The following is a 9,200-nucleotide window of genomic DNA, read 5'->3' as shown; positions in this document are numbered from 1 at the left end:
TGTCTAGTCTTGGCTCTGCCAGTACAAGACAGGGGTTGCCAAGTCTCTTGCAGTGACTAGGAGTGACAAAAAGCTTCCAAACTTCCAAAACGAAGCAAGAACAGAGTTGGAGCTGAAGTAGGACACTTATTTCAGAAAACCTTCTCCCCATATGTGAATTCAGTCCATCAGTTCAGTCACCAGAGGCAATTCTGGCACCCTATGCAATTCCATCCAAGAGCAGCATCCTATCAGCTTTTCCTGTGCTCACCATGATGATCCTCGCTCTTTTTAAAGCAATTCCTCAAGCATTCAGGGTATTTTTAGTCATCTGGAATGGCAAGCAATTGCAAAAGAAGTAGTCCTTTAATTACATTTGCACCCAATCTGGTTAGCTTCAAAGGCATAGAGGCAGATTCAGGACTGACAGATAGCCCATCTCAGTGTTTAGTATGGACTTGAGGGATGAACAATATGCATTCACTACAGCACACACTGGTAGCATACTACCCAAAAAGCACCTGCTATGCTATCAGCTTCATGCAGAGGCACTTCCTGGGCTGTCTGACAGCTACTATACCTGTGACAGACTACACCACACGGATGAGCATATCTCAATGCACAAAGAGCCTGTTGCAAGACCATTCTCAGCTGCTGAAGGTGTTCCATACCAGTGCAAAAGGCTCATTTTCTTTCCTCAGTTCACCCTTGTATCCTAAGATGCACTCACACAAATGAACAGAGAGAAGCAGGATTATCAACAAATGTATAACTAAAGAAAACTCTGTTCTCTGGCTTGGCTATCGTTTATCAGCCAGAAAATCCACTCAAATTCAGACTAAAATCTGGCTTATTAGGAAATATTACAGCTGAATACGTTTCTGAGACACAGCTATTGAAGGCAAAACCACAAGTGGTGGAGGATACTGATGAAGAACACAAACCTGAAGCAGTACAGGAATAAAAGGGAAGATTATTTCCCTTCCAGAGCCTTTTTCCCTTGGAATCTCATACCCAGAATTTGCACCAGACTGTTGAGATGCAACCAGGCTTCATCCCAATAAAACCAGGCATCTTCAGATTTCACAGAGGCTAAAAAGAAGCCTAGGTTCTCTCTGCTGTACGAATGGAAAACCACTCAATAGTAACACCAGACAATCACAGACATAATGAAGGCAGCAGTATTGCCAATGTACCTGACAATAACAGACAGCTTTCCTTTGTAACTACCTGTACGGGCCTACAGGGAAAGATGCCATCACCTTGCCCTGGTATTTACTTAGTTGAAGATAAAGAAAACCTATTATATAGTAATTAGCTCCATGTGTTCACTTCATATTCTGTGAACAAAAAGCATTTCATTAACAGCAAAGAAATTCACAGCAGGAAACACACAAGAAGCTACTTCTTGTCTAAGGAAAGACTAAGGTTTAGGGACTAGGTAGGCAAAGTCCAAACAGCAGAGCAAAAAGTTCACCTACATTAATGTAACAGCTACTCCGAGTTCAATGTATGTTACACTTGGGTTGAAAACCATCTTTTCTTCCTTGACCAACTGACTTCCTATGGTGACTTCCTGGAAGAGCAGCTCACCTTGCTGGCCCCTGAGTTTGTATAAATATCCAGAACTATTAGTTCATCTGCATTTAAAAACCAAGTGTGTACTTCTGCTGGTATTAGAGTCCAGCAAGCGTAGGAACTATCAGAGAGGACATATTCCTGTCTATTTATAGGAACGTTCAGCATTGATGACAGAAGGATTCAAGAACATTTCTAATGAAGAGAGGCAGATTATATTTTAATGATTTCCTGATACTAATTAGGGCAAGACACAAGCTCTTTGACAGAACTGAAGCTATCCTGAGATACAGTGAGCTCTATCCAGATGCACAGCAGTCCTCAATCACCATTCTCTTCAGCCTCACTTGTTTAGTGCTCCAGTAAAGCATTGTGGGACTTCAACCACAGCTTCTAAAACTGGCTTTTGACACTTGTATGGAAGCACATTCAGCTTCCCATTGGGTCAGTTTGTTTGGGTGCTCTTCTTTGCTTCTTTTCACTTTGCACCAAGTACGACATCATCATTGAATCACAGAATGGTTTGGGTTAGACCTTAAAGCTCACCCAGTTCCAACCCCACTACCATGGGCAGGGACACCATCCACTAGAGCAGGTTGCTCCAAGCCCCATCCAACCTGGCCTTGAACACTGCCAGAGACGGCCGGCCGTACCTTCAGACTACAATACATATGCAAGACAGCCTAAATCAACTGTCATGCATGCACAGGCACCTAGAAAACACAAAGCTCTGACTGAAGTCACAAAAGGAAGGGGAGGGGTTATTAAAAAGCCCTAAACAGAGGGCTCTTGTTTCAGACTTGTTAATTAAGTCAGCCAAACATGGACAACCATGTCTGATCTTTCAGGATGCAATTCCCATCTCCCAGGAAATAAACCAATGCTCAGTTAAATGCAGAGGAGCAGCAAGCCTATCCTTGTAACAAGGAGTAAAAGAAGAAATATTAAGAATAGATTTCCTAGAGGATTCCAAAATTCCACTTATAAAAGCCAGCAGGTATTTCAAGTTGGAGCGTGCTATTATTGATACATTAAACTTGCAGGAAATGCAACACTGGAGTTTGTGACAGGGAATAGATGGTTTCCCAACCTACATCAACCAACATGAACAAAGGAGCCAAGAAACTTGTGCTATGCAAATTGTGCATAGGAAGCTTAGGAGAATCTTCTTTCACTTATTTCCACGCATCCTTAAAGAAGATGTATTACTGTGTGGTACCAATGGATGCTGTGGAATAATTTTTGGACTATTTTTATTTGCATTAGCAGCAACTTGGCCAGCTGGAGTTAAGGGGACTTCCAGATACACAGCTTTAAGGAAGTGCTCTCCCACTCCTCAGCATAGTTATACCTGGGCACATCCTGCTTAGGTGCTAAGCGTCTCAGTCTCTTGCCTAAAATACCCAGAGAGTAGCTCAGTAAGCTCACATATAAACTGCATTAACCAAGTACAGCACCTAATGTGGTGATTTTGGATTCAATTTTACTTGTGTATCTCCTGGGTGGGTTTTTTCCCCCGCCTCTTTACTGGAAGTCTTTTCAGGAACCACAAGACATGAATTGTAAGCATACCAATTGAGATGCCATCTGACTATTAACATAATGCTGTGACCTGTAATAAAATCAACAGCAGAAAAACCCCCACTAATACCTTTATGACTCTGTGTGGTTTTATAAGGAAGTTCTCCCTTCTAATGCAAGCTGACACTATTTCAGATGCTACTTGGCTAATGGTGCTGGAGTAGGTCCAAAGCAGCTTCAGACACTTTCAGGGCACCCATTAGTCTGCTAGTACATTATCATACTTGGGGTTTACAGAGAGCCTTTAAATCAACATCTCAGAAGTGCACCAGTGTCGGTTCCTTTAACTGTAGAGCATTAGCATAAAAACCCCAACCAAACAACCCCAACTGCTGCTAAATGTGTTAGAAGGGGATTGGGAGGATGGAAGGGGAAAGGGGACAGGCATAGCAAAGCGCAGTTAAATCTGGTACCAACTACAACTGCTGATGTCAAGAGAACCTGAATTGCAGCACAAGCCCTTCTGCTGAAGGAACAGTTTAGCAGGAGAGCTCAAAGGTGCAGTAAGCATCTATAACATCACCACTCACTCCATCCCTGCATCTCCCTCTCCCCCAGCTTTGTCTTTAGACACAAGGCTAATGTACCTTTCAAACAAAGGCTTGCAAAGTTCTGAAACGGTTTTCAAGGTAAGATCCTTCACACTCTTGCAAGAGAAAGGCTTCCCTGAAACCTGAAGCTTCCATCACAAAAGGAGCCACTGCCACTACCCACATACTCAGTTGTAGTTTAAGCTGCTTTCTCCTTTAAGCTGCCGCTGTGTTCTGCGACCTTGACTTCTTCTCGCCACCCCCCCAGTCTTGTTAGAGAGAACAAGTTATTTCAAATGTACCGAGTTATTTCCCAGTACAGTAACTCAACTCCTTACTCTTTAATCAACGCTTTCACAAGCATACAAGTATCCCCCAGGCATTTTATTTCACATAGATATCCATGGGGTCAATTACACTCGCTGTGCGAATCGTGCACTCAAGCCTGATCAGCGACACTAGAAATTCAATTATCTTTGGCTTTTTCGATGAATCTTTTTGATGGACTAGGGGACAACTATGCAGCTATTTAAATCTGCATACAGACCCGATCTTAAACAGATGGCGAAACTTGGACGCGATTCCATAGTAACACATTTGAAAGTAACAATTTTACATCTCTCACTTTGCCTCAAAACTGTGAGCTTTTGCATAACCTACAGTAACCTACAACAGTCAGCTAAGTAGCATCAACATCCAAATTAACCAGGTTCTTCCTGCTATTAGGACACAGCAGACACTGAGGAGCTTCCCAAACAGTTGGTACCTTCGGTTTATCTATCATGGTTTCAGAAAACTAAAAAGCCAGTCACTGCTTTGGGAGAGGACTGCATTTTTTGGTTGATTGGTAGCACTATTTTAGTATAATCAAGGCATAGAGCTCATTTCTACTATTAAGAGATCAAGTTATTCTACCATGAAATCCCACTACTGAACACGCATTACCTCACACCATTACGAAACATTAAAGAGGTGGAAGAGGAAATGGCACAACACAATCTCAACCATTTCTATAAAGTCAAAACTGAACTGTCCCAAGAAGCCAGAGCAGAAGCAAAAGAGACAATTATGGTAAAACATAGGATGTATTCTCCATCTTAAGTAATTTCTCCTTAATAAAACCCTAAGTAGCTACCTTAGTGCAAGGTATTTAGCCAAGATTATAAAGAGAAAGGAAATCCTAGGGGAGAAACTGTTGCCTCTCCCTGCTGGAAAACAACCTGAGATCTGAGATGACTGAGCAAACAACCATCCTATGGATACAGAAGGCGCAAGGATGTAGGAAACGGATAGGAGGCAGACAAGCTATGGAACTAACAGAAACAAAACAGGGTTTTTAAGGTGTCTGATGCCTTTCTAATCTGAATTAAGTTTCATTTCTTAATAACCCTGAATGTAACTGTGAATGAAACACTGTGAATCTGTAAAGCTCCCTTTTAAAGAATAGAAATCAGGCAGCTCTACACTGCAAAGGGCAGGCAGAACTTGCAGGTTCTGGTTTATGTAAAGGCTAGTCTATCCAGTGCACAAAGCCACAGGACACCAGGGGGCTTGCTGGCTGCTCAAATGAACAACCCTACAGTGAGGGATTCCCTAAAGTCATCTCTCTGTCCAGACACGATCCTTGGTAATGGTCACATCTGTGCCTCTTGGCTTAAGTCATCGAGCCCAGCCAGGAAGAATTCCTGTTCTCCAAGGTAAGGGGAAGTGTAAAGCAGATGGCTTGACTGCATAGTTAGAAGTAGTGGGAAACTTTTAGGACCCCATTTTTTAGTAGCCAATTTTAGAAGTGCTTGAAGAGCCAACACAAAACACTCCCAAACACGTGAGACTTTCCGCTTTACCCAGTATTTGTTGTTTGGTACTAATCCAGGTCTCTTATGAATATTGCTAGCCACAGGAAATGGATCCAGCTGACAGAAACACATTAATTAAAGTCACAAGCATTAGAAACAAAGCACCATACCCTGAAATGGTGCAAGTCTTCCTCCAGCAACCTTAAGTCTTTTGTCCATTTGCTTAGAGCCTACCTGGATGGACCAATCTACAAGGGATGCTATCTACTAAATTTGGATTTTAAACCTATCTGGATCAATACAAAGGTATTTGATTTGTCCATGGTAATTTCTCTCTTGGCTCTCAATTCACATCAAGGAAAGAAAGGTCTCTGTTAGTTGTGGGATTAAACTCAGACAGCTTCAGGTTTTTATTGCTAATAGAACAGCCACAGAAGTAGCTGAATCTGGTCTTGAAAGAGCCTATTTAGTCAGAAGACAAACCCAACTGCCCTATGTTTTCATCTACCATACAGCCAGATTATTAATTTCATACAGATTTCAAAATGAAGTTACTTCCCAACATTTAGCCCAAAGTCAGCTGGCACTGGGTTGGAACCAGAGGCAAAAGTGGCAGACAAGGATTTAGTCAAAGACATCTAAATTATCAGGTTACATTAAGAGCAGTGAAAGTATCTGAGATACCATCATAGACATCATAAAAGAACTTGGAACCCATTGAACTACGTTTGTACCAGAAACGGACCAAATTCAGGTATGGTGCAACAGCAAATGCTTAAACTTCTTCCTTCATCCATCAGCATTAAGAAAGTTGTTTCTTGTCAAACTAATTCTGGTTTATCCCTGCAGAAGTGTACATTTCAAGTAGCAATACAATAAAACTGTGGCTGAATTCCAGTTAAAATGTCTTTTTATTATACGCAGCCTAATCTGTGCATTCTGTGTGCAGCCCTGCACAGTAAATTGAAATTCAGCTGGTGAGCAAGCTGGAGCCTACTTTGTCTCCAACTTGGTCTCAAAATAGGAAGCTGAATTCCAATTATACAGTCTTGATTACTAGTCACACAAAGGGCAGAAGAATCACAGCTTGTCTTGTAGGCTCCTAAGTAGAATTTATTTTCACTGGCAATTGAAGGATCCAGATTTAGATACAGCATAAAATCAATGCAAGGAAGAGCATACGACTAGGGAAAGTGCAGATTAAAATGCCTAATGCATCTCGACTTGGGTTTCACAGTGTTTGAATAATTATTACTACGCTTCAAAACTCTTTTTTTGTGCATTTAATATCAGTTACAAGTTAATTACCAAGAGTAACGCCATGCTTTTCAATAAATACAGGAACTTGACTGTTAGAAACCAATTCTGAGGTTTATTAGAGCTTTCAACCAGTACTTGGACAGGCAGACTCCTTAACAAGTCCAGGTTTTTGGCTAAGCATCAAATCACAGGCCTCTACTTTTTAGAGCAGCTGGTGGTACTAGACACAAAGAGCTCCACAGTTTGGTCCTTTTATAGACTGGTTTCTGAATGAAATCACTCCTGCCTAGCATTTTTCCAGTGCTGACAAATATTGCCAAAATATGTACCAGTTACACAGCAAGACAAACAGAAAGAAGAATGCAGGTTGGTAGGCTTTAATGCCACTGATTTTTCTAAACCATCTACCTCCACAGGGGAATAAAGTCAAAGCGGTCTCCTACTGGGATACAACCACTAGCTGTCACCACCTTAACAGGGTACCATAACTTTTACTTGCCTTTTTTGCACTTCATTATAGCATAACTATCTAACCACCTTCACAACTGGCCAGGTCATTGATGTCTTTGCACACCAAGTTGGTTCTTTCAGGTTTCCCCAAGTATTCCAGAGATCTATACCACCAGCTGGCTGCCCTCCCACTGGGCAACTAGGCAGGTAAGAACTACTAAGGCCGTTTTGGACTTCTTTGCCTGGAGCTTTAGCTCTGCCAGTCCGTAATCTCTGCAGTGCCCAACGCTGTCAAAACAACTCAGTACCCTCTGTTCTACCGCACTTACATGCAGAGCCTTCAAGTGACACAGTGGGTTCCTGAAGAGTAACTTCAGGTCTTAAGCGTTTATCTATACAACGCCACAGCATTCTGCACCTGAACTTGTATCACTCAGAGAAGGCAACAGCAGCAATGCTGCCGTAGAACAGCTAAAGTTAAGGAATCTGAATGAGCAAACTTTCCCTCCGCTCTTTGTGAATCACACCTTCTTACTGGCTTTCTTTGAGCTGAATACCCAATACCTTAGATATTTTTTGGATGAACAGCAGTAGTCATTTAATGAGCTTAAATGTTTCCCCTTTTTTGTTGTTTAGCATGTTTTCTTAGTTTTCCTATTACATCCACAGGCATTTTGGACATATGCCAAACACAAGATCTTATGTTTCCTATTATTAGAGTAGCTTGTAGAATGTAAAGATCCTTCAGCAGATGACAATTCTCATTTATCAGCTCTAGAGAGGTGAACTTCTACACTTCCCCTCCATTCCCACCTCCCTCAAGGGTGATTTTGGGTGCTCAGTTTACACGAAGTATTCAGTTAACAGACCCCTGTTAAACAAAACAAAGTTGAAAGGAAATCTGATTCCAGCATCCAGCATCACAGATATTCAAAAGTGGTACTGCTAGAGAAAAGAACACGTGCTCTACGTATACACCAGAGAGGAGGAAATATATCGCCAAGAAAATGGATACATTTTCCATAGCTTAAGCAGTCCTAAACCTGAACACCACAGCAAAAGTCTGCATTTCAAATATGTTTATTCAAATCAGAATACAAATACAAACATTTGAAAATGTACAAAAATACAAAACGACATATTCTACGTCTTAAAAAAAAGCAGATTAAACTTCTATCTGTGCAATCCTTTCCGTGGGAAATTCTAACCAGCAGACATTTAATGTGCTCTTCAGAGCATTCTATGCCAAATCCCCCCCCCCCCCCCCCCAAATCCAGTCAGACTGAAGACTATAAGCAACATGGCAAAAACCCCCTAACACACTAAATATCCCTGAATAGATGACAAACAAACCATTTCTCCCAGGTAATAAACATGATAATACATTTCCCTACTGACTTTAGGGCTGATGAGTAGTTCGCAATACGAGCTTCCTACATATAACTGGATACGTAACTTGTGCAGCACAGCTGGACTCCATTTTCCTGGCTTGAACTGTTTTCACCAACTCAGAAAAGCCATGATAGCTTTGTGGATAGCTTTCTGCCTTCCTCCTTCCCCCCAGGGTTCAACTATTCAAACAAAAATGGATTCACAAATAAGAATAAAAAGCGGTAGAAGAGGTCTGAACCCCAAATAATTGGTTTTTACATCGCCTGCCAACACAATAGGAACTGAAACGATCATCTGTTCAATACCACATTGTACTAATGAATGTAGTGGAAGCATCATCACAACAACACTGTTTTGAACCACTCTATATATCCAAATACGTTTTGTATCAAGTTTTGCTCAGTGATGTTATGAAGTTATCTCACACAATACAGCTCACCTCAATGTTCTGTCCTTCCATTTACTTTAACATTTGTCCAAGAAACTATTTTCTTCTCCTATTCTGGCAGATGATTTTTGCAGCTGCAGTAATACAAAGACAGGTAAGGCAATGTCTGTAGAAAGAGGTAGCTGCTTAAAATGACATTATTGGAAAACATATTATGGGGCACAGAATTGCTTATTTACATCTCAA

This window comes from Neopsephotus bourkii, unplaced genomic scaffold (assembly GCF_033783945.1).
Source record: "Neopsephotus bourkii isolate Nb327-2 ecotype Australia unplaced genomic scaffold, CSIRO-AGI_Nbou_v1 NB_532, whole genome shotgun sequence".
Lineage (NCBI taxonomy): Eukaryota > Metazoa > Chordata > Aves > Psittaciformes > Psittacidae > Neopsephotus > Neopsephotus bourkii.
The sequence above is the reverse complement of the archived record's forward strand: the minus strand, read 5'-3'. Positions refer to the sequence as shown.